The sequence below is a fragment of the Neophocaena asiaeorientalis genome, unplaced genomic scaffold (genome assembly GCF_003031525.2).
Source record: "Neophocaena asiaeorientalis asiaeorientalis breed wild unplaced genomic scaffold, Neophocaena_asiaeorientalis_V1.1 scaffold82, whole genome shotgun sequence".
Taxonomy (NCBI): Eukaryota; Metazoa; Chordata; class Mammalia; order Artiodactyla; family Phocoenidae; genus Neophocaena; species Neophocaena asiaeorientalis.
In genome coordinates, this window is record NW_020173068.1 from 6,048,648 (window position 1) to 6,070,299 (window position 21,652).

At 37.4% G+C, this 21,652-nt stretch overlaps 1 protein-coding gene across 6 annotated transcripts in view; it reads left to right on the forward strand.

Moving 5' to 3' along the window:
* The first annotated feature begins 15,123 nt into the window (after window positions 1-15,123).
* The window catches only part of ASIP (agouti signaling protein), a 107,701-nt gene continuing 101,172 nt past the window's right edge, over window positions 15,124-21,652 (forward strand). For 5 of the 6 annotated variants that reach the window (XM_024743256.1, XM_024743258.1, XM_024743251.1 and 2 more), the window contains exons 1-2: window positions 15,124-15,151; window positions 17,362-17,443. The gene's annotated coding sequence lies outside the window, so the exon portion shown is untranslated. Of the gene's footprint in view, window positions 15,152-17,322; window positions 17,444-21,652 lie in introns of those variants that run through there. The other variant, XM_024743252.1, reaches the window with a different exon arrangement.

Below are 21,652 nucleotides of genomic sequence, written 5' to 3' on the forward strand. Positions count from 1 at the left end.
GAATCAATAAAAGAAAAACTGAGGCAGAAGAACTAATAAGTGAGTTAGAAGACAAAATGGTGGAAATAACTGCCAAGGCGCAGAATAAAGAAAAAAGAATGAAAAGAATTGAAGACAATTTCAGAGACCTCTGGGACAACACTAAGCTCACCAACATTCGAATTATAGGGGTCCCAGAAAAAGAAAAAGAAAAGGTCAGAACATATTTGAAGAGATTATAGTTGAAAACTTCCCTAACATGGGAAAGGAAATAGTCACCCAAGTCCAGGAAGCACAGAGAGTCCCATACAGGATAAACCCTAGGAAAAACACACCAAGACACATATTGATCAAACTAACAAAAATTAAATTCAAAGAAAAAATATTAAAAGCAGCAAGGGAAAAACAAAAAATAACATACAAAGGAATCCCCATAAGGTTATCAGCTGATTTTTCAGTGGAAACTCTGCAGGCCAGAGGGAGTGCCAGAGTGATGAAAGAGAAAAACTTTCAAGCAAGGTTACTGTACCCAGCAAGGATCTCATTCAGATTCGATGGAGAAGTCAAAAGCTTTTCAGACAAGCAAAAGTTAAGAGAATTCAGCACCACCAAACCAGCTTTACAACAAATGCTAAAGAAACTTCTCTAAGCAGGAAACGCAAGAGAAGAAAAAGACCCACAAAAACAAACCCATAACAATTAAGAAAATAGTAATAGGAACATACATATTGATAATAACCTTGAAGGTAAATGGATTAAATGCCCCAACCAAAAGACACAGACTGGCTGAATGGATACAAAAACAAGACCCATATATATGCTGTCTACAAGAGACCCATTTCAGACCTAGGGACACATACAGACTGAAAGTGAGGGGATAGAAAAAGATATTCCATGCAAATGGAAATCAGAAGAAAGCTGAAGTAGCAATACTTGTATAAGATAAAATAGACTTTAAAATAAAGACTGTTACAAGAGTTAAGGAGGAACACTACATAATAATCAAAGGATCAATCCAAGAAGAAGATATAACAATTATGTTTATGCACCCAACATAGGAGCACCTCAGTACATAGAGCAAATGCTAACAACCATGAAAGGAGAAATCGAGAGTAACACAATAATAGTAGGGGATTTTAACACCCCATTTACACCAATGGACAGATCATCCAACAGAAAATAAATAAGGAAACACAAGCTTTAAATGACACAATAGACCAGATAGATTTAATTGATATTTATAGAACATTCCACCCAAAAGTGGCAGCATACACTTTCTTCTCAAGGGCACATGGAACATTCTCCAGGTTAGATCACATCTTGGGTCACAAATCAAGCCTCGGAAAATTTAAGAAAATTGAAGTCGTATCAAGCATCTCTTCTGACCACAACGCTATGATATTGGAAATCAATTACAGGAAAAAAACCTGTAAAAAACACAAATACTAGGAGGCTAAACAGTGTGCTACTAAATAACAAAGAGATCACTGAAGAAATCAAAGAAGAAATTTAAAAATACATGGAAACAAATGACAATGAAAACACAACGACCCAAAACCTATGGGATACAGCAAAAGCAGTTCTAAGACGAAAGTATATAGGAATTCAATCTCACCTCAAGAAACAAGAAAAATCTCAAATAAACAATCTAACCTTACACTTGAAACAACTAGAGAAAGAAGAACAAAGAAAACCCAAAGTCAGTAGAAGGAAAGAAATCATAAAGATCTGAGCAGAAATAAATGAAATAGAAACAAACAAAACAATAGCAAAGATCAATAAAACTAAAAGCTGGTTCTTTGAGAAGATAAACAAAATTGATAAACCCTTAACCAGACTCATCAAGAAAAAAGGGGAGAGGCTGCAAATCAATAAAATTAGAAATGCAAAAGGATAAATCACAAATGACACTGCAGAAATACAAAGGATTATAAGAGACTACTACAAACATCTATATGCCAACAATATGTCCACAAAGAAATGAAAAATTCTTGGAAAGGTACAATTTTCCAAGACTGAACCAGGAAGAATTAGAAAATATAAACAGACCTATCACAAGAAATGAAATTGAAACTGTAATTTAAAATCTTCCAACAAGCAAAAGTCCAGGACCAGATGGTTTCATAGGCAAATTCTATCAAACATTTAGAGAAGAACTAACACCGATCCTTCTCAAACTCTTCCAAAAATTGCAGAGGAAGAAACACTCCCAAATTCGTTCTATGAAGTCACCATCACCCTGATACCAAAACCAGAAAAATATATCACAAAAAAAGAAAATTTAGACCAATATCACTGATGAACGTAGATGCAAAAACCCTGAACAAAATACTAGTAAACAGAATCCAACAGCACATTAAAAGGATCATACACTACAATCAAGTGCGATTTACCCCAGGGACGCAAGGATTCTTCAATATACGTACATCAATCAATGCGATACACCACATTAACAAATTAAGGAATAAAAACCATATGATCAAATCAATAGATGCAGAAAAAGCTTTTGACAAAATTCAACACACACAGTAAAAAAGCTTTTGACAAAATTAATCTATTTATGATAAAAACTCTCCAGAAAATGGGCATAGAGGGAACCTACCTCAACATAATAAAGGCCATATATGACAAACCCACAGCCAACATCATTCTCAATAGTGAAAAACTGACACCATTTCCTCTAAGATCAGGAACAAGACAAGGTTGCCCACTCTCACCACTGTTATTCAACATAGTTTTGGAAGTTTTAGCCCCGGCAATCAGAGAAGAAAAAGAAATAAAGGAATCCAAATCAGAAAGGAAGAAGTAAAGCTCTCACTCTTTGCAGATGACTTGATACTATACATAGAGAATCCTAAAGATACTACCAGAAAACTACTAGAGCTAATCAATGAATCTGGTAAAGTTGCAGGATACAAAATTAATGCACAGAACTCTCTTGCATTCCTATACACTAATGATGAACAATCTGAAAGAGAAATTAAGGAAACACTCCCATTTAACATTGCAACAAAAAGAATAAAGTACCTAGGAATAAACCTACCTCAGGAAGTAAAAAACCTGTACTGAGAAAACTATATGACACTGATGAAAGAAATCAAAGATGACACAAACAGATGGAGAGATATACCATGTTCTTGGATTGGAAGAATCATTTTTGAAAATGACTATACTACCCAAAGCAATCTACAGATTCAGTGAAATCCCTATCAAATTACCAGTGACATTTTTTATAGATCTAGAACAAAATATCTTAAAATTTGTATGGAGACACAAAAGACCCCGAATAGCCAAAGCAATCTTGAGGGAAAAAAATAGAGCTGGAGGAATGAGACTCCCTGACTTCAGACTATACTACAAAGCTACAGTAATCAAGACAATATGGTACTGGCACAAAAACAGAAATACAGATCAATGGAACAGGATAGAAGGACCAGAGATAAACGTACACACCTATGGTCAACTAATCTATGACAAAGGAGGCAAGGATATATGATGGAGAAAAGGCAGTCCCTTGAATAAGTGGTGCTGGGAAAACTGGAGAGCTACATGTAAAAGAATGAAATTAGAACACTCCCTAACACCATACACAAAAATAAACTCAAAATGGATTAACGACTTAAATGTAAGACCAGACACTATAAAACTTTTAGAGGAAAACATAGGCAGAACACTCTTTAACATAAACCACAGCAAAATGTTTTTTGACCCACCTCCTCGAGTAATGGAAATTAAAACAAAAATAAACAAATGGGACTTAATTAAACTTGAAAGCTTTTGCACAGCAAAGGAAACCATAAACAAGACAAAAAGACAACCCTCAGAATGGGAGGAGATATTTGCAAATGAAACAACAGACAAAGGATTGGTCTCCATAATATACAAACAGCTCATGGAGCTCAATATCAAACCAAAAAACAATCCAGTTAAAAAAAGGGTGGAAGACCTAAATAGACATTTCACCAAGGAAGACATACAGATGGCCAAGTGGCACAAGAAAAGATGCTCAACATCACTATTAGAGAAATGCAAATCAAAACTACAATGAGGTATCACCTCACATTGGTCAGAATGACCTTTATCAAAAAAGCTACAAACAACAAATGCTGGAAAGGGTGTGGTGAAAAGGGAACTCTCCTACACTGTTGGTGGGAATATAAATTGATACAACCACTATGGAAAACAGTATGGAGTTTCCTTAAAAAACTAAAAATAGAACTACCATATGACCCAGCAATCCCACTACTGGGCAAATACCCGGAGAAAACTGTAATTCAAAAAGAGACATGTTGGGGCTTCCCTGGTGGCACAGTGGTTGAGGGTCCGCCTGCCAATGCAGGGGACGTAGGTTCGTGCCCCGGTCTGGGAGGATCCCACATGCCGCGGAGCGGCTGGGCCCGTGAACCATGGCCACTGAGCCTGCACGTCCGGAGCCTGTGCTCTGCAACGGGAGAGGCCACAACAGTGAGAGGCCCACGTACCGCAAAAAAAAAAAAAGAGACGTGCACCGTAATGTTCACTGCAGCACTAATTACAATAGCCAGGACATGGAACCAACCTAAATGTCCATCGACAGATGAATGGATAAAGAAGATGTGGCACATATATACAATGGAATATTACTCAGCCATAAAAAGAAACAAAATTGAGTTATTTGTAGTGAGGTGGATGGACCTAGACTCTGTCATACAGAGTGAAGTAAGTCAGAAAGAGAAAACAAATACTGTATGCTAACACATATATATGGAATCTAAAAAGAAAAAAAAGGTACTGATGAACCTAGTTGCAGAGCAGGAATAAAGAGGTAGACATAGAGAATGGACTTGATGACATGGGGTGGGAAGGCAAAGCTGGGGCAAAGTGAGAGTAGCATCGACATATATACACTACCAAATGTAAAATAGTTGGCTGGTGGGAAGCAGCAGCATAGCACAGAGAGATCAGCTTGGTGCTTTGTGATGACCTAGAGGGGTGCGATAGGGAGGATGGGAGAGAGGCTCAAGAGGAAGGGTATATGGAGACATGTGTATGCATATGACTGATTTGCTTTGTTGTGAAACAGAAATTAACACGGTATTGTGAAGCAATTATACTCCAATAAAGATCTGTTAAAAAAAAAAAGATAACAAAAAAGGGACTTCCCTCATGGCACAGTGGATAAGACTCTGCGCTCCCCATGTAGGGGGCCTGGGTTCAATCCCTGGTCAGGGAACTAGATCCCATATGCACGCTGCAACTAAGAGTTTGCATGCCACAACTAAGGAGCCCACGTGCTGCAACTAAGGAGCTGGTGAGCCACAACAAAGGAGCCCACAAGCCATAACTAAGAAGCCGGTGAGCCACAACTAAAGAGCCCTGGATCCACAACTAAGAAGCCTGCCTGCCACAACTAAGGAGCCCACATGCTGCAACTAAGACCCAGCAAAATATTTATTAAAAAAATAAATATTTTTAAAAGATAACAATCTACAAACAATAAATGATGGAGAGGGTGTGGAGAAAAGGGAACCCTCTTGCACTATTGGTGGGAATGTAAATTGATACAGCCACTATGGAGAACAGTATGGAGGTTCCTTAAAAATCTAAAAATAGAACTACCATATGACCCAGCAATCCCACTACTGGCCATATACTCTGAGAAAACCATAATTCAAAAAGAGCCATGTACCACAACGTTTATTGCAGCACTATTTACAATAGCCAGGACATGGAAGCAACCTAAGTATCCATCAACAGAAGAATGGATAAAGAAGATGTGGCACATATGTACAATGGAATATTACTCAGCCATAAAAAGAAACAAAATTGAGTTATTTGTAGTGAGGTGAATGGACCTAGAGTCATACAGAGTGAAGTAAGTCAGAAAGAGAAAAACAAATACCGTATGCTAACACATATATATGGAATCTTAAAAAAAAATGGCTCTGAAGAACCTAGGGGCTGGACAATAATAAAGACACAGACATACAAAATGGACTTGAGGACACAGGGAGGGGGAAGGGTAATCTGGAATGAAGTGAGAGAGTGGCACTGACATATATACGCTATCAAATGTAAAATAGATAGCTAGTGGGAAGCAGCCACATAGAACAGGGAGATCAGCTCGGTGCTTTGTGACCACCTAGAGGGGTGGGATAGGGAGGGTGGGAGGGAGATGCAAGAGGGAGGAGATATTGGGATGTCAGTATATGTATATCTCATTCATTTTGTTGTAAAGCAGAAATTAACACACCATTGTAAAGCAATTATACTCCAATAAAGATGTTAAAAAATAAAATACATCTGGAATAAAAACACAACAACCAACATAAGCAAACTCTTAGAAAAAGAGATTAGATTTGTGGTTATCAGAGGTGGGGGGAAGGAATGAGAATCGGATGAAGACAGTCAAAATGTACAACTTCCAGTTATAAGATAAATAAGTACTAGGGATGTAATATACAATGTGTTTAAATATAATAAACACTGCTGTATATTATATATGAAAGTTTGTTAAGAGAGTAAATCCTAAGAGTTCTCATCACAAGAAAAAAAATTAAACAGCAAGTAAGAATAAAAATAAATGAAATGACTAAGTGTTGACTTAAATAAGGTTTTTGGCATAAGCTCATCTTTGATATATTTTAAAAATTGACTAGGGTAATAGTTTGTTCAAACACTACCATTGTTTTCATGGGCCAGGGACAGATAGTTTGTAATGTCTATTATTGATAATTTTTGGATTCTTGGCATGATGTAAATAAAATGCACTTGGATAAAAGATTTTTGATGTTGGTAAACAGTGCTAGAATATGACATCCTAATGTGTACACACCTAGATAAATCTGTAATGGTTTCTCCTCAAATTGAGTTCAACATAATGTAATATAAAACCAGTTGTGATAAATTCTCCAGTAGCAATGAAGTAAGGAATAAAGCTTATCCATGTGCCCCAAACCTTGAAAAGCAACACCAAAGTAAAGAAAGAAATGATATGTGGTATTTTTGTGTAGCACAGCTTCCGACCCCCACCCCACCCCAAAGAGAGAATACTGAGAAAAAAAAATAAATTATTTGCTTTTAAATCCTGAGTATTCCTACTAATAGCCTTCAATGCTGAGATATGCTAGCTGATACATAAGTTGAGCAGACCTGGAAACTACAAATGTAAAGCCACTGTGAGTAGAAGTTCTTGGGGTTCAAATTGAGACTGCAGCTTAGATAGAAAGATCATACAGCTCTTCATCTTTCAGGGCATGAAGCTGAGTGGATGATGAAATTTTGCTATCATAAGAATAGAACATATCTCTAACTGTGATAGCTCAGACTGGTAAAATTTGGGGATGATATGTATTTCGTTATTTATACTTTTCTTTCAATGTTTATATTTTTGAATAATGAGTTTGTATTATTTTTATTATAGCAATACTTACTTTTTTTTTTTTTTTTTTTTTTTTTTTTTGGGAACCCGTGTCCCCTGCATCGGCAGGCGGACTCTCAACCACTGCGCCACCAGGGAAGCCCGTTTCTCCTTTTTAAGATACAATTTAAATATCTAGTAGCATTGCCTTCATGTTTAATATAGTTTTTTTGAGATTTCTTATGGGTTTCATTTTCAAGTAATAATTCTTTGTCTTCTGAGAAAATGTAATATATGGGCATAGGAATTGTCTTTGTGATGGTAATTTTCAAAATCATGTTGATTTAATGTTGTAATTATGAGATATCCTCACAAGTAGGCTTCAAACTTGGTTTTTACTTTCAATTACCTTTTCAATTAACTAAGAAGTACTTCACAGCTAAAAATTAGTCCAAATAAGACCTTTGAGAATGAAGGGGTCATTTTGAGAGAATGACCAGCCAAGCACTTTCAAAGGATTATTTTCATAATGAAGCAGAAACATTAAAGAGATGAGGTGCTTTATGATTTTGACAGCCTGTAAGAACATGCCAAGAACTATATTTGAAATAGATAACCAACAAGGACCTACTGTATAGCACAGGGAACTTGGCTCAATATTCTGTAATAACCTAAATGGGAAAAGAATTTGAAAAAGAATGGATACTTGTATGGGTATAACTGAATCACTTTGCTGTATACCTGTAACTAACACATCATGGTTAATCAACCACACTCCAATATAAAATAAAAATTTTAAAAAAAGAACATGCCAAGATAGTAATGACCACATGAGTCGATAACCACTAATATTATGATAAACCTTCTTGTGTATGTATTTTGTGAATATCTTTGATTATCCCGTTATACTTCTTATATTTCTGCCATGGCCTCTGAGCCTGCACATCTGGAGCCTGTGCTCCGCAACGGGAGAGACCACAACAGTGAGAGGCCCGCCTACTGCAAAAAAAAAAAAAAAAAAAGGAGAAACAGGTATTCCTTCTTTTAAATTGATAGCAAATAAGTTTATGACTTGAAATAAAATGTGATACTTGAAGTATATTTAAAAATATTTGAAATATAAAGACATTTACCAACTCTACAGGGAAATCAAACATAGCACCATAAGATATTTTACATCAATATTACCCAAGTCAGAAACATTTTATAAATAATTTTATATGCAAATACTATCATTGAGCCTGAATCATTAGTATTTAGTAACACAATGGGGAATAAAGCTCAACTTTTGGGCAGTTAAAAAAAAAAAAAAGATGCAGACATAGAGAATGGACTTGAGGTAAGCTGGGATGAAGTGAAAGAGTGGCACTGACATATATACACTACCAAATGTAAAATAGATAGCTAGTGGGAAGCAGCCGCATAGCACAGGGATATCAGCTTGGTGCTTTGTGACCACCTAGAGAGGTGGGATAGCGTGGGTGGGAGGGAGACGCAAGAGGGAGGGGATATGGGGATATATGTATATGTATAGCTGATTCACTTTGTTATACAGTAGAAACTAACACAACAATGTAAAGCAATTACACTCCAATAAAGATGTTTAAAAGAATGTTTGATGGTTGAAAGCAAAAATTATGATATTGTCTGATAGGGTTTTTTTCTGTATGTATATGTAATATAGAAGACAAACACATCATAAAGGGGGGAGAGTAAAGGGACTAATATAGTGGTGAGCTTTCTATGCTGAACTGGTAAAACTCCAGTTGTAAATGCACTGTGAAAGTTAAATACTTATACTGTAATCCCTATAGCAACCATGCACAAACACAAAAACTATAGAGTTAAAGAAAAAAAAAAGCCCACAGTAGATAAAATGGATACTAGAAAAAAATTCAAATTACCCAAAAGAAGGCAGGGAAGGGGAAAGAGAGGGACAAAAAGAGAGGAAACAAGTAGTAAACAAATATTAAATGGTAGATCTAAGTCCGAACATATTCATTATTACATTAACTGTAGAAAGTTCAAATGTATCAATTAAAACAGAGCTTCTCAGAATGAATTTTTTAAATGACCCAACTATATGCTGTCTACAAAAAAGCTCATTTCAAATATAATGATATAGCTAGATTAAAAGTAAAAGGATAGAAAAAAGATATAACAGGCAAACACTACTCAAAAGAAAGCCCAGTGGCTTATATAAATATCAAATTATTTTTTTTTGAATTTTATTTAATTTATTTTTTTATACAGCAGGTTCTTATTAGTTATCCATTTTATACACATCAGTGTATACATATCAATCCCAATTTTCCAATTTATCCCACCCCCCCCACTGACTTACCCCCTTGGTGTCCATACGTTTGTTCTCTACATCTGTGTCTCTATTTCTGCCTTGCAAATTGGTTCTTCTATACCATTTTTCTAGATTCCACATATATGTGTTAATATGCGATATTTGTTTTTCTCTTTCTGACTTACTTCACTCTGTATGACAGTCTCTAGGTCCATCCATATCTCAACAAATGACCCAATTTCATTCCTTTTTATGGCTGAGTAATATTCCATTGTATATATGTACCACATCTTCTTTATCCATTCCTTTGTTGATGGGCATTTAGGTTGTTTCCATGTCCTCGCTTTTGTAAATAGTGCTGCAATGAACATTGGGGTGCATGTGTCTTTTCGAATTATGGTTTTCTCTGGGTATGTGCACAGTAGTGGGATTGCTGGGTCATATGGTAATTCTATTTTTAGTTTTTTAAGGGAAACTCCATACTGTTTTCCATAGTGGCTGTATCAATTTACAATCCCACCAACAGTGCAAGAGCGTTCCCATTTCTCCACACCCTCTCCAGCATTTGTTGTTTGTAGATTTTCTGATGATGCCCATTCTAACCAGTGTGAGGAAATACCTCCTTGTAGTTTTGATTTGCATTTCTCTAATAAGTAGTGATGTTGACAATTTTCATGTGCCTCTTGGCCGTCTGTATGTCTTCTTTGGAGAAATGTCTATTTAGGGCTTCTGCCCATTTCTTGATTGGGTTGTTTGGTTTTTTGATATTGAGCTGCATGAGCTGTTTATATATTTTGGAGATTAATCCTTTGTCCATTGCTTCATTTGCAAATATTTTCTCCCATTCAGAGGATTGTCTTTTCATCTTGTTTATAGTTTCCTTTGCTGTGCAAAAGCATTTAAGTTTCATTAGGTCCCATTTGTTTATTTTTGTTTTTATTTCCATTACTCTAGGAGGTGGGTCAAAAGGGTCTTGGTGTGATTTATGTCAAAGAGTGTTCTCCCTATGTTTTCCTCTAAGAGTTTTGTAGTGTCTGGTCTTACATTTAGGTCTTTAATCCATTTTGAGTTTATTTTTGTGTATGATGTTAGGGAGTGTTCCAATTTCATTCTTTTACATGTAGCTGTCCAGTTTTCCCAGCACCACTTATTCAAGAGTCTGTCTTTTCTCCATCATATACCCTTGCCTCCTGTGTCATAGAATAGTTGAACATAGATGTGTGGGTTTATCTCTTGTCTTTCTATCCTGTTCCATTGATCTGTATTTCTGTTTTTGTGCCAGTACCATATTGTCTTGATTACTGTAGCTTTGTAGTATAGTCTGAAGTCAGGGAGTCTGATTCCTCCAGCTCTGTTTTTTTCCCTCAAGTTTGCTTTGGCTATTCGGGGTCTTTTGTGTCTCCATACAAATTTTAAGATTTTTTGTTCTAGATCTGTAAAAAAATGCCACTGGTAATTTGATAGGGATTGCATTGAATCTGTAGATTGCTTTGGGTAGTATAGTCATTTTCAAATATTGATTCTTCCAATCCAAGAACATGGTATATCTCTCCATCTGTTTGTGTCATCTTTGATTTCTTTCATCAGTGTCATATAGTTTTCTCAGTACAGGTTTTTTACTTCCTGAGGTAGGTTTATTCCCAGGTCTTTTATTCTTTTTGTTGCAATGGTGAATGGGATTTTTTCCTTAATTTTTCTCTCAGATTTTTCATCATTAGTGTATAGGAATGCAAGGGATTTCTGTGCATTAATTTTGTATCCTGCAACTTTACCAGATTCATTGATTAGCTCTAGTAGTTTTCTGGTAGCATCTTTAGGATTGTCTATGTATAGTATCATGTCATCTGCAAACAGTGACGTGTTACTTCTTCTTTTCAAATTTGTATTCCTTTTATTTCTTTTTCTCCTCTGACTGCCATGGCTAGGACTTCCAAAGCTATGTTGAATAATAGTGGTGAGAGTGGACATCCTAGTCTTATTCCTGATCTTAGAGGAAATGCTTTCAGTTTTTCACCATTGAGAATGATGTTTGCAGTGGGTTTGTCATATATGGCCTTTATTATGTTGAGGTAGGTTCCCTCTATGCCCACTTTCTGGAGAGTTTTTATCATAAATGGATGCTGAATTTTGTCAAAAACGTTTTCTGCATCTACTGAGATGATCATATGGTTTTTATTCTTCAATTTGTTAACATGGTGTATCACATTGATTGATTTGCATTTATTGAAGAATCTTGCATCCCTGGGATAAATCCCACTTGATCATAGTGTATGATCCTTTTAATGTATTGTTGGATTCTGTTTGCTAGTATTTTGTTGAGGCTTTTTGCAACTATATTTATCAGTGATATTGGCCTATAATTTTCTTTTTTTGTAGCATTTTTGTCTGGTTGTGGTATCAGGCCGATGGTGGCCTCGTAGAATGAGTTTGGGAGTGTTCGTTCCTCTGCAATTTTTTGGAAGAGTTGAGAAGGATGGTGTTCACTCATCTCTAAATGTTTGGTAGAATACAACTGTGAAGCCATCTGGTCCTGGACTTTTGTTTGTTGGAAGATTTTTTATTACAGTTTCAATTTCATTACTTGTGATTGTTCTGTTCATATTTTCTATTTCTTCCTGGTTCAGTCTTGGAACGTTACACCTTCCTATGAATTTGTCCATTTCTTCCAGGTTGTCCCTTTTATTGGCCTAGAGTTGCTTGTAATAGTCTCTTATGATGTTTTGTATTTCTGCAGTGTCCATTGGAACTTCTCATTTTTCATTTCTAATTTTATTGATTTGAGTCTTCTCCCTCTTTTTCTTGATAAGTCTGGCTAATGGTTTATCAATTTTGTCTATCTTCTCAAAGAATCAACTTTTAGTTTAATTGATCTTTTTTATTGTTTTCTTTGTTTTTATTTCAATTATTACTGCTCTGATCTTTATGGTTTCTTTCCTTCTACTAACTTTGCATTTTGTTTGTTCTTCTTTCTCTAGTTCCTTTCGGTGTAAGGTTAGACTGTTTATTTGAGATTTTTCTTGTTTCTTGAGGTGAGACTGAATTGCTATAAACTTCCCTCTTAGAACTGCTTTTGCTGCATCCCATAGGTTTTGGATCGTCATGTTTTCATTGTCATTTGTCTCTAAGTATGTTTTGATTTCCTCTTTTATTTCTTCAGTGATCTCCTGGTTATTTAGTAATGTATTGTTTAGCCTCCATGTGTTTGTGTTTTTCACGTTTTTTTCCCCTGTAATTGACTTCTAATTTCATAGCATTGTGGTCTGAAAAGGTGCTTGATATGATTTCAATTTTCTTAAATTTTCCGAGGCTTGATTTCTGACCCAAGATGTGACCTATCCTGGAGAATGTTCTGTGTGCACTTCAGAAGAAAGTGTAATCTACTGTTTTCGGATGGAATGTCCTATAAATATCAATTAAATCTATCTGGTCTATTGTATCATTTAAAGCTTGTGTTTCCTTATTAATTTTCTGTTTGGATGATCTGTCCATCGGTGTAAGTGAGGTGTTAAAATCCCCCACTATTATTGTGTTACTGTCGATTTCCTCTTTTATAGTTGTTAGCAGTTGCCTTATGTATTGAGGTGCTCCTATGTTGGGTGCATATATATTTATAATTGTTGATCGCTATGTAGTGTCCTTCTTTGTCTCTTGTAACATTCTTTATATTAAAGTCTATTTTATCTGAGTATTGCTACTCCAGCTTTCTTTTGATTTCCATTTGCATGGTATATCTTTTTCCATCCCCTCACTTTCAGTCTGTATGTGTCCTTAGGTCTGAAGTGGGTCTCTTGTAGACAGCATATATATGGGTCTTGTTTTTGTATCCATTCAGCGAGCCTGTGTCTTTTGGTTGGAGCATTTAATCCATTCACGTTTAAGGTAATTATCGATATGTATGTTCCTATTCCCAGTTTCTTAATTGTTATGGGTTTGTTTTTGTAGGTCCTTTTCTTTTGTTGTGTTTCCCACTTAGAGAAGTTCCTTTAGCATTTATTGTAGAGCTGGTTTGGTGGTGCTGAATTCTCTTAGCTTTGCTTGTCTGTAAAGCTTTTGATTTCTCTATCGAATCTGAATGAGATCCTTGCCGGGTATAATAATCTTGGTTGTATGTTCTTCCCTTTCATCACTTTCAGTATATGGTGCCACTCCTTCTGGCTTGTAGAGTTTCTGCTGAGAAATCAGCTGTTAACCTTATGGGAGTTCCCTTGTATGTTATTTGTCATTTTTCCCTTGTTCTTTTAATAATTTTTGTCAATTTGATTACTGTATGTCTCGCCTTGTTTCTCCTTGGGTTTATCCTGCATGGGAGTCTCTGAGCTCTCTGGACTTGGGTGGGTATTTCCTTTCCCATGTTAGGGAAGTTTTTGCCTATAGTCTCTTCAAATATTCTCTCGGGTCCTTTCTCTCTCTTCTCCTTCTGAGACACCTATAATGCGAATGTTGGTGTGTTTAATGTTGTCTCAGAGGTCTCGTTGGTTGTCTTTATATCTTTTCATTCTTTTTTCTTTATTCTTTTCCACAGCAGTGAACTACACACTTCTGTCTTCCAGGTCACTTATCCGTTCTTCTGCCTCAGGTGTTCTGCTATTGATTCCTTCTAGTGCATTTTTCATTTCAGTTTTTGTATTGTTCATCTCTGTTTGTTTGTTCTCTAATTCTTCTAGGTCTTTTTTAAACATTTCTTGCATCTTATTGATCTTTGCCTCCATTCTTTTTCCAATGGCCTGGATCATCTTCACTATCATTATTCTGAACTCTTTTTCTGGAAGGTTGCCTATCTCCGCTTCATTTCATTGTTTTTCTGGGGTTTTATCTTGTTCCTTCATCTGGTACATAGTCCTCTGCCTTTTCATTTTGTCTATCTTTCTGTGAATGTGGTTTTTGTTCAACAGGCTGCATAATTATAGTTCTTCTTGCTTCTGCTGTCTGCCCTCTGGTGGATGAGGCTATCTAAGAGGCTTGTGCAAGCTTCCTGATGGGGGGGGTACTGGTGGTGGGTAGAGCTGGGTGTTGCTCTGGTGGGCAGAGCTCAGTAAACTTTAATCCACTTGTCTGCTGATGGGTGGGGCTGGGTTCCCTCCCTATTGGTTGTTTGGCCTGAGGTGACCCAGCACAGGAGCCTATCTGGCTCTTTGGTGGGGCTAATGGCGGACTCTGGGAGGATTAACGCCAAAGAGTACTTCCCAGAACTTCTGCTGCCAGTGTCCTTGTCCCCACAGTGGACCACAGCCACCCCCTGCCTCTACAGGAGACCCTGCAACACTATCAGGTAGGTCTGGTTCAGTCTTCTATGGGGTCTCTGCTCCTTCTCCTGGGTCCTGATGCACATGTTACTTTGTGTGTTCCCTGCAAGGGTGGAGTCCATGTTTCCCCGAGTCCTGTTGAAGTCCTGCAATCAAATCCTGCTAGCCTTCAAAGTCTGATTCTCTGGGAATTCCTCCTCCCGTTGCCGGACCCCCAAGTTGGGAAGCCTGATGTGGGGCTCAGAACCTTCACTCCAGTGGGTGGACTTCTGTGGTATAAGTGTTCTCCAGTTTGTAAGTCATCCACCCAGTGGTTATGGGATTTGATTTTATTGTGATTGTGTCCCTCCTACCATCTCATTGCAGCTTCTCTTTTGTCTTTGGATGTGGGATATCTTTTTTGGTTGGTTCCAGTGCCTTCCTGTCGATGATTATTCAGCAATTAGTTGTGATTCAGTGCTCTTGCAAGAGGGAGTGAAACAAATTATTATTTGAAGAAATAATAACTAAGAACTACAAAGTCTCAGGACAATGAAAATTACCAAGGATTAAGAGGGTCAGAACATAATGATAAAGGGCAAATTCACCAAGAATATATAATAATCCTAAATGTGTATATATCTAACAGAAGAGTTTCAAAATACATGAAGCAAAACTGATAGAATTGAAAGGAAAAATGGGGGACTCCACAATTATAGTTGAAGTATCAACACTCCTTTCTCAGTAATTGATAGAACTACTAGACAAAAATTAGTAAGCATATAGAAGGACGCAACCAAATGGATCTAACTGACATTTATAGACTACTCCATCTAACAACAGCAAAATAAATATTTTTTTCAAGTGTACATGGAAAAACTAATCAGGTATACATGGAAAGTATAATCAAGATAGGCCATATGCTGGGCTATAAAATTAACCTTAACAAATTTAAAAGAGTTTAAATCATGCAAAGTATGTTTACAGACCATAATGGAATTAGACTAGAAATCAAAACCAGAAAGATAACAGGAAAATCTCCGAATATTTGGATAGTAAACAACATGTTTCTAAATAATCAAAAAGTCAAAGTATAAAAATTAATAAAAACGAACAAACAACAGCAAAAAAATCAGAGTCTCAGGTGAAATTATAAAAAATTTTTACCAAACAAAAATAATACAACAAATCAAAAATTTTAGAATGCAATGCTTAGAGGGAAATTTAGCATCAAATGCTTATATTAGAAAAATCTCAAATGCATAAACTAAGCTTTCACTTTAAGAAATCACAGATGAACAAACTAAATCCAAGGCAAGTAGAAGGAAGGAAATAATAAAGGTAAGAGCAGGAATCAATGAAACTGAAAACAGAAAAAAAAAAAAAGGAAAAGAAAGCAGTTCTTTGAAAAGATGAGTAAAATTGATATACTTCTAGCAAGACCGACAAAGACAAAAGATACAAATTACCATTAGCAGTAATGAAAGTGATTATACACTCTTAATAAGAGAGAGAGGGGCTTCCCTGGTGGCGCAGTGGTTGAGAGTCCGCCTGCCGATGCAGGGGACACGGGTTCGTGCCCCGGTCCCGGAAGATCCCCCATACCGCGGAGCGGCTGGGCCCGTGAGCCATGGCCGCTGAGCCTGCGTATCCAGAGCCTGTGCTCCGCAACGGGAGAGGCCACAACAGTGAGAGGCCCGTGAACCACAAAAAAAAAAAAAAAAAGGAAAATAAGAGGGACTTCCCTGGGGGCAAAGTGGTTAAGAATCTGCCTGCCAATGCAGGGGACACAGGTTCGTTCCCTGGTCCAGGAAGATCCCACATACTGCAGAGCAACTAGGCCCACGCACCACAACTACTGAGCCTGTGCTCTAGAGCCCGTGAGCCACAACTAGTGAAGCCCATGCGTCTAGAGCCCATGCTCCGCAACAAGAGAAACCACCACAATGAGAAGCCCGCACACAGCAATGAAGAGTAGCCCCAACTTTCCACAGCTAGAGAAAGTCTGTGAGTAGCAATGAAGACCCAACACAGCCAAAATAAAAATAAAAATTAAAAATATATATAATAAGGGAAGACTGTGAACAACTATGCACATACATTCAACAACTTAGATGAAACGGACTAATTCCTTGAAAATCACAAAAGTCACTCAAGATGAAATAGGTAACCTCAATATTTCTATAACTATTAAAGACATTGCATTCATAGTCAAAAGCCAGAAAGGAATCTCCTGTCCCAGATGTTTCAGCTTACATACTGTACTATTCCATTTTTATCACATTTTCAAAAAGACAAAAAACTATAGTGATAGAGAAAAAAAGAGTGGTTGCCAGGGGTTAGTTAGTGATGAAGGCAGGGTGGGGAGTAGGACTACAAAGGAACAGCATGAGGGAACTTTCTGGGGTTATGGAACTGTTCTGTATTCTGTTCGTGAATCTATACATGTGTTAAAATGAACTGTACACACAAAAAAAGTCAATTTTACTGTATGTTCACTTAAAATTTTTTTTTTGTATAACCAGGACTCCTTGGGCAAATGGTTGATTCCAGACCTGGGGCACAGGAGGTACAAGACGAGCCTGGAACATCTTGTTATGCTATAAAGTAAGGAATTACTCAAAATAAGAATGGGCACGTGTCTTGAGGGCAAAAGAGCCAGCTTGAAGGAGTTCATAATGACAATATCTTGAAATTTTAGCACCAAAATAATTAAGGACAGTAATAAATTATACACAATTAAAAATAGAAATCTATGAATCCCAACTTATAGCAAATAGATACATACATACATTTATACATACATACTGTTGCTTACAATAGAATGTCTAGTGCTTACTGCTAAATACAAAGGCAATACTGAGGTTGTGAAGTCATATTTTGCAGCCATCATAACAAAGATCAGCTCAGGCAAGAATATCAACTAATATTAAATCTAGGAGCAAATTTTTATGAGGTGCAGGATATTTGCATGATCTTAAAGTGTGTCCCCATAGATGGTTTATTGATTATCAGGGAAAAATTAGTAACTCTACAGTAGAGAAATCAAACAACTTGACCAGGTGATCACATCACAAATAAGGGGTAGATGGATATTGTATGCCTTAATGGATATTAAACTCTGAGGAGAACAGAGCTTTTATGTAGTATTCTGATCAGAAATGCATAACCTGAATCTAATTATAAGGAAACATCAGACAAACGAAAACTGTTTCTGTTTTTTTGGAATGTTCTATTTTTTAAAATGTCAATGTCATAAAAGACAAAGAAAGGCTGTGAAAATGTTCAAGATTAAAGGAGACTAAAGAGACTTGACAACAAAATGCAGTGCCTGACTTTAGACTGGATCTTGTGTGAGAGGTGGGGGAAATTCCATAATTGACGTTATTGGGTCAATTAACAAAATTAGAGTATGGGGACTTCCCTGGTGGCACAGTGGTTAAGAATCCACCTGCCAATGCAGGGGACACGGGTTCGATCCCTGGTCCTGGAAGATCCCACATGCTGCAGAGCAACTAAGCCTGTGTGCCACAACTACTGAGCCTGCGCTCTAGAGCCTCCAAGCCAAACCTACTGAGCCTGCATGCCGTAACTACTGAAGTCTGCGTGCCTAGAGCCCCTGCTCCACCACAAGAGACGCCCCTGCAACGAGAAGCCTGTGCACTGCAGTGAAGAGTAGCCCCCGCTCGCGGCAACTTGAGAAAGCCCATGCGCAGCAACAAAGACCCAACGCAGCCAAAATTAAATCAAAAAAAAATTGGAGTATGGACAATTGACTAAAGTTTCATATCAATGCTAAATTTGCTGAAGTTGATCAACATCGGGTGGTTAAGTCATAGGATATCCTTATTCTTAGGAAATATACTCTGAAGTATTTGGAGGTAAAGGACCATGATGCTTCCAACTTATTCTCAGACTGTTCAGAAAAAAACTGTGTTTATGTGTGTGTGTGTGGCAAGATGTGTGTGTGAGTGTGTAGAGAGACACAGTGAAAATGATAAAGCAAATGGATAAAAATGTTAACAGGTAAACATAGGTAAAGGAAATATAGGCAATTTCTGAACTATTTTTATTTTTCCCAATTTTTTCATAAATTTAAAATTATTCCTCCCTCAAATTTTTAAAATTTTGTTCTTCGAAAGACACTGATAAGAAAATGAATAGGCAAACCTTAGCCTAGGAAATATTCATAATACACATACAGGACAAAGGATTTGTATATAAATAACTCCTACTCAATAATAAAAAGACAAACAGGCCCAGTTGAAAAAGGGATAAAAACTGAGACAGGCACTTCATAAAGGAAAATGTACAGGTGGACAATTAACATATGAAAAAATCCTTAACAGCATTATGCATCAAGAAAACACAAATTAGGGACTTCCCTGGTGTCACAGTGGTTAAGACTCCATGCTCCCAATGCAGGGGGCCCGGGTTCAATTCCTGGTCAGGGAACTAGATCCCACATTCATGCCACAACAAAAGAGCTCTCGAGCACAACTAAGGAGCCCACCTTCTGCAACCAAGACCCGATGCAAGCAAAATAAATAAATTGAAAAAAAAGAATCCACTCTAATGGGAAACATTTCATTAAAAAAAACACACACAGGATATACAGACTGCCAACAAACACATGAAAGAATGCTCAACATCATTAATCATTAGAGAAAAATTAAACCACAATGCGATACCATTTTACACCCACTAGAATAACAACAACAACAAAAGAAAAACTGTCACTGCCAAATGTTGGTGAGGATGAATGTGCAGCAAGCAGAACTCTCACACATTGCTGATGGGAGTGTAAAAATGATTTAACCACTTTGGTAATGTCTGTCAGTTTCTCATTAAATTAAACACACACCTAACCCTACACACCTGCAATTCTACTTCTAGTTATTTACCCAAGAGAAATGAAGCCATATGTATATAAAAAGACTTGTACAAGGATATTCATAGCAGCTTTATTTATAGTGGACAAGTCAAATGTTCATCAACAGGTGAATGGAGAAACAAACTGTGGTATATCCATTAAATGGAATTCTACTCAGAATTAAAAAGGAAGAAGTTTCTGATACAAACTGTGGATGAACCTCAAAAACATTATGCTAAATGACAGAAGCCAGACACAGAAGAGTACATATTGTATGATTCCAATTATATAAAGTTCTAGAATAGGTGAAGCTAATCTGTGTGAAAGAAATCTAACAGTTATTATGAAGGAGGGTGGGGAATGATTGGGGAGGTGCTTGAGGAATCATTCTAGGCTGATAGAAATGTTCTGTATCTGATAAGGTGTGAGTTATACTGGCATATGCAGTTTTCAAAACCACACTTTACACATGCAGATTGCATGTGTATAATGTGTATTGTATGATTATTGTATATTTCATTGTATGTTAATCATATCTCCACTTTTTTAAAAAGGAAAAAAATAGATTATGTCACTACCCTGTTTAAAACTTTTTGCTTCCTGTTGCTAAGATCCAAACTCTTTACTGTGGCTGACAAGGCCCTAGTCTCTACCTGTCTTTGCAGCCTCATCTCCCATTCTCTTCTGCTTGTTCACTATGCTCTAGCCAGGTTGGTCTCCCTCCTGCTCTTCAAACATGTCAAGCCCTTCCTGCCTCAAGATCTTAGTACTTGCAGTTTCCTCTGTTTAGAACACTCTTTTCCCAGCTCTTTGCATAACTGGTTCATTCTCATTCTTCAAGTCTTATCTCAACATCACCCCCTTAGAGAGCCCTTTCCTGACCACCCTGTCTAATGTAAGCCCCTTCCAGTTACTCTTTGGTATTATCCTAATCATTTTCTTTTTAGCACTCTCATTTTTTGCTATGATTTTGTTTTCCATTTTTCAGTTATTCATTCTTTGTTCTTCATCTCCCTCCACTTCCATTGTTTTCATTGTTCAGTACTGTATTCCCATTGCCTAGCAAGGAGTCTGGCACATAGCAGGTACTTAATAAATATTTGTTGAATGAATGAGTAAATTGTCCTCTAAGGGTAGAAAAAATGAGAAGATAACTCTTCAGTAAATACAGAAAACAAAATTGAGGAACATGTGTTTCCATCCAATTTGCCTAAAGAAGTATTCAAGAATTTCTTGGAATAATCTGGTACATCCACTGGGAAAAATTATTAAGGGAAAAAAACATGGTTTAAAACTGTTAAAGTTTTTTGTTGGTGGTGGTTTTTTTTTTTTTTTGCGGTACGCGGGCCTCTCACCGTTGTGGCCTCTCCCGCCGCGCAGGCTCAGCGGCCACGGCCCACGGGCCCAGCCGCTCCGCGGCATGCGGGATCCTCCCGGACCGGGGCACGAACCCGCGTCCCCTGCATCGGCAGGCAGACTCCCAACCACTGCGCCACCAGGGAAGCCCTTGTTGGTGGTTTTTTTGGGGGTTTTTTGCGGTATGCGGGCCTCTCACTGTTGTGGCCTCTCCGGTTGCGGAGCACAGGCTCCGGACGCGCAGGCTCAGCAGCCATGGCTCACGGGCCTAGCCGCTCTGCGGCATGTGGGATCTTCGCGGGACGGGGCACAAACCCGTGTCCCTTGCATCAGCAGGCGGACTCTCAACCACTGCTCCACCAGGGAAGCCCTAAACTGTTAAAGTTTAATTAATTTTATAATACACTGATAAATTAAATTCAGATAAATTTTTTTTCTTTTTTTTTTTTACATCTTTATTGGAGTATAATTGCTTTACAATGGTGTGTTAGTTTCTGCTTTATAACAAAGTGAATCAGTTATACATATACATATTTTCCCATATCTCTTCCCTCTTGCATCTCCCTCCCTCCCACCCTCCCTATCCC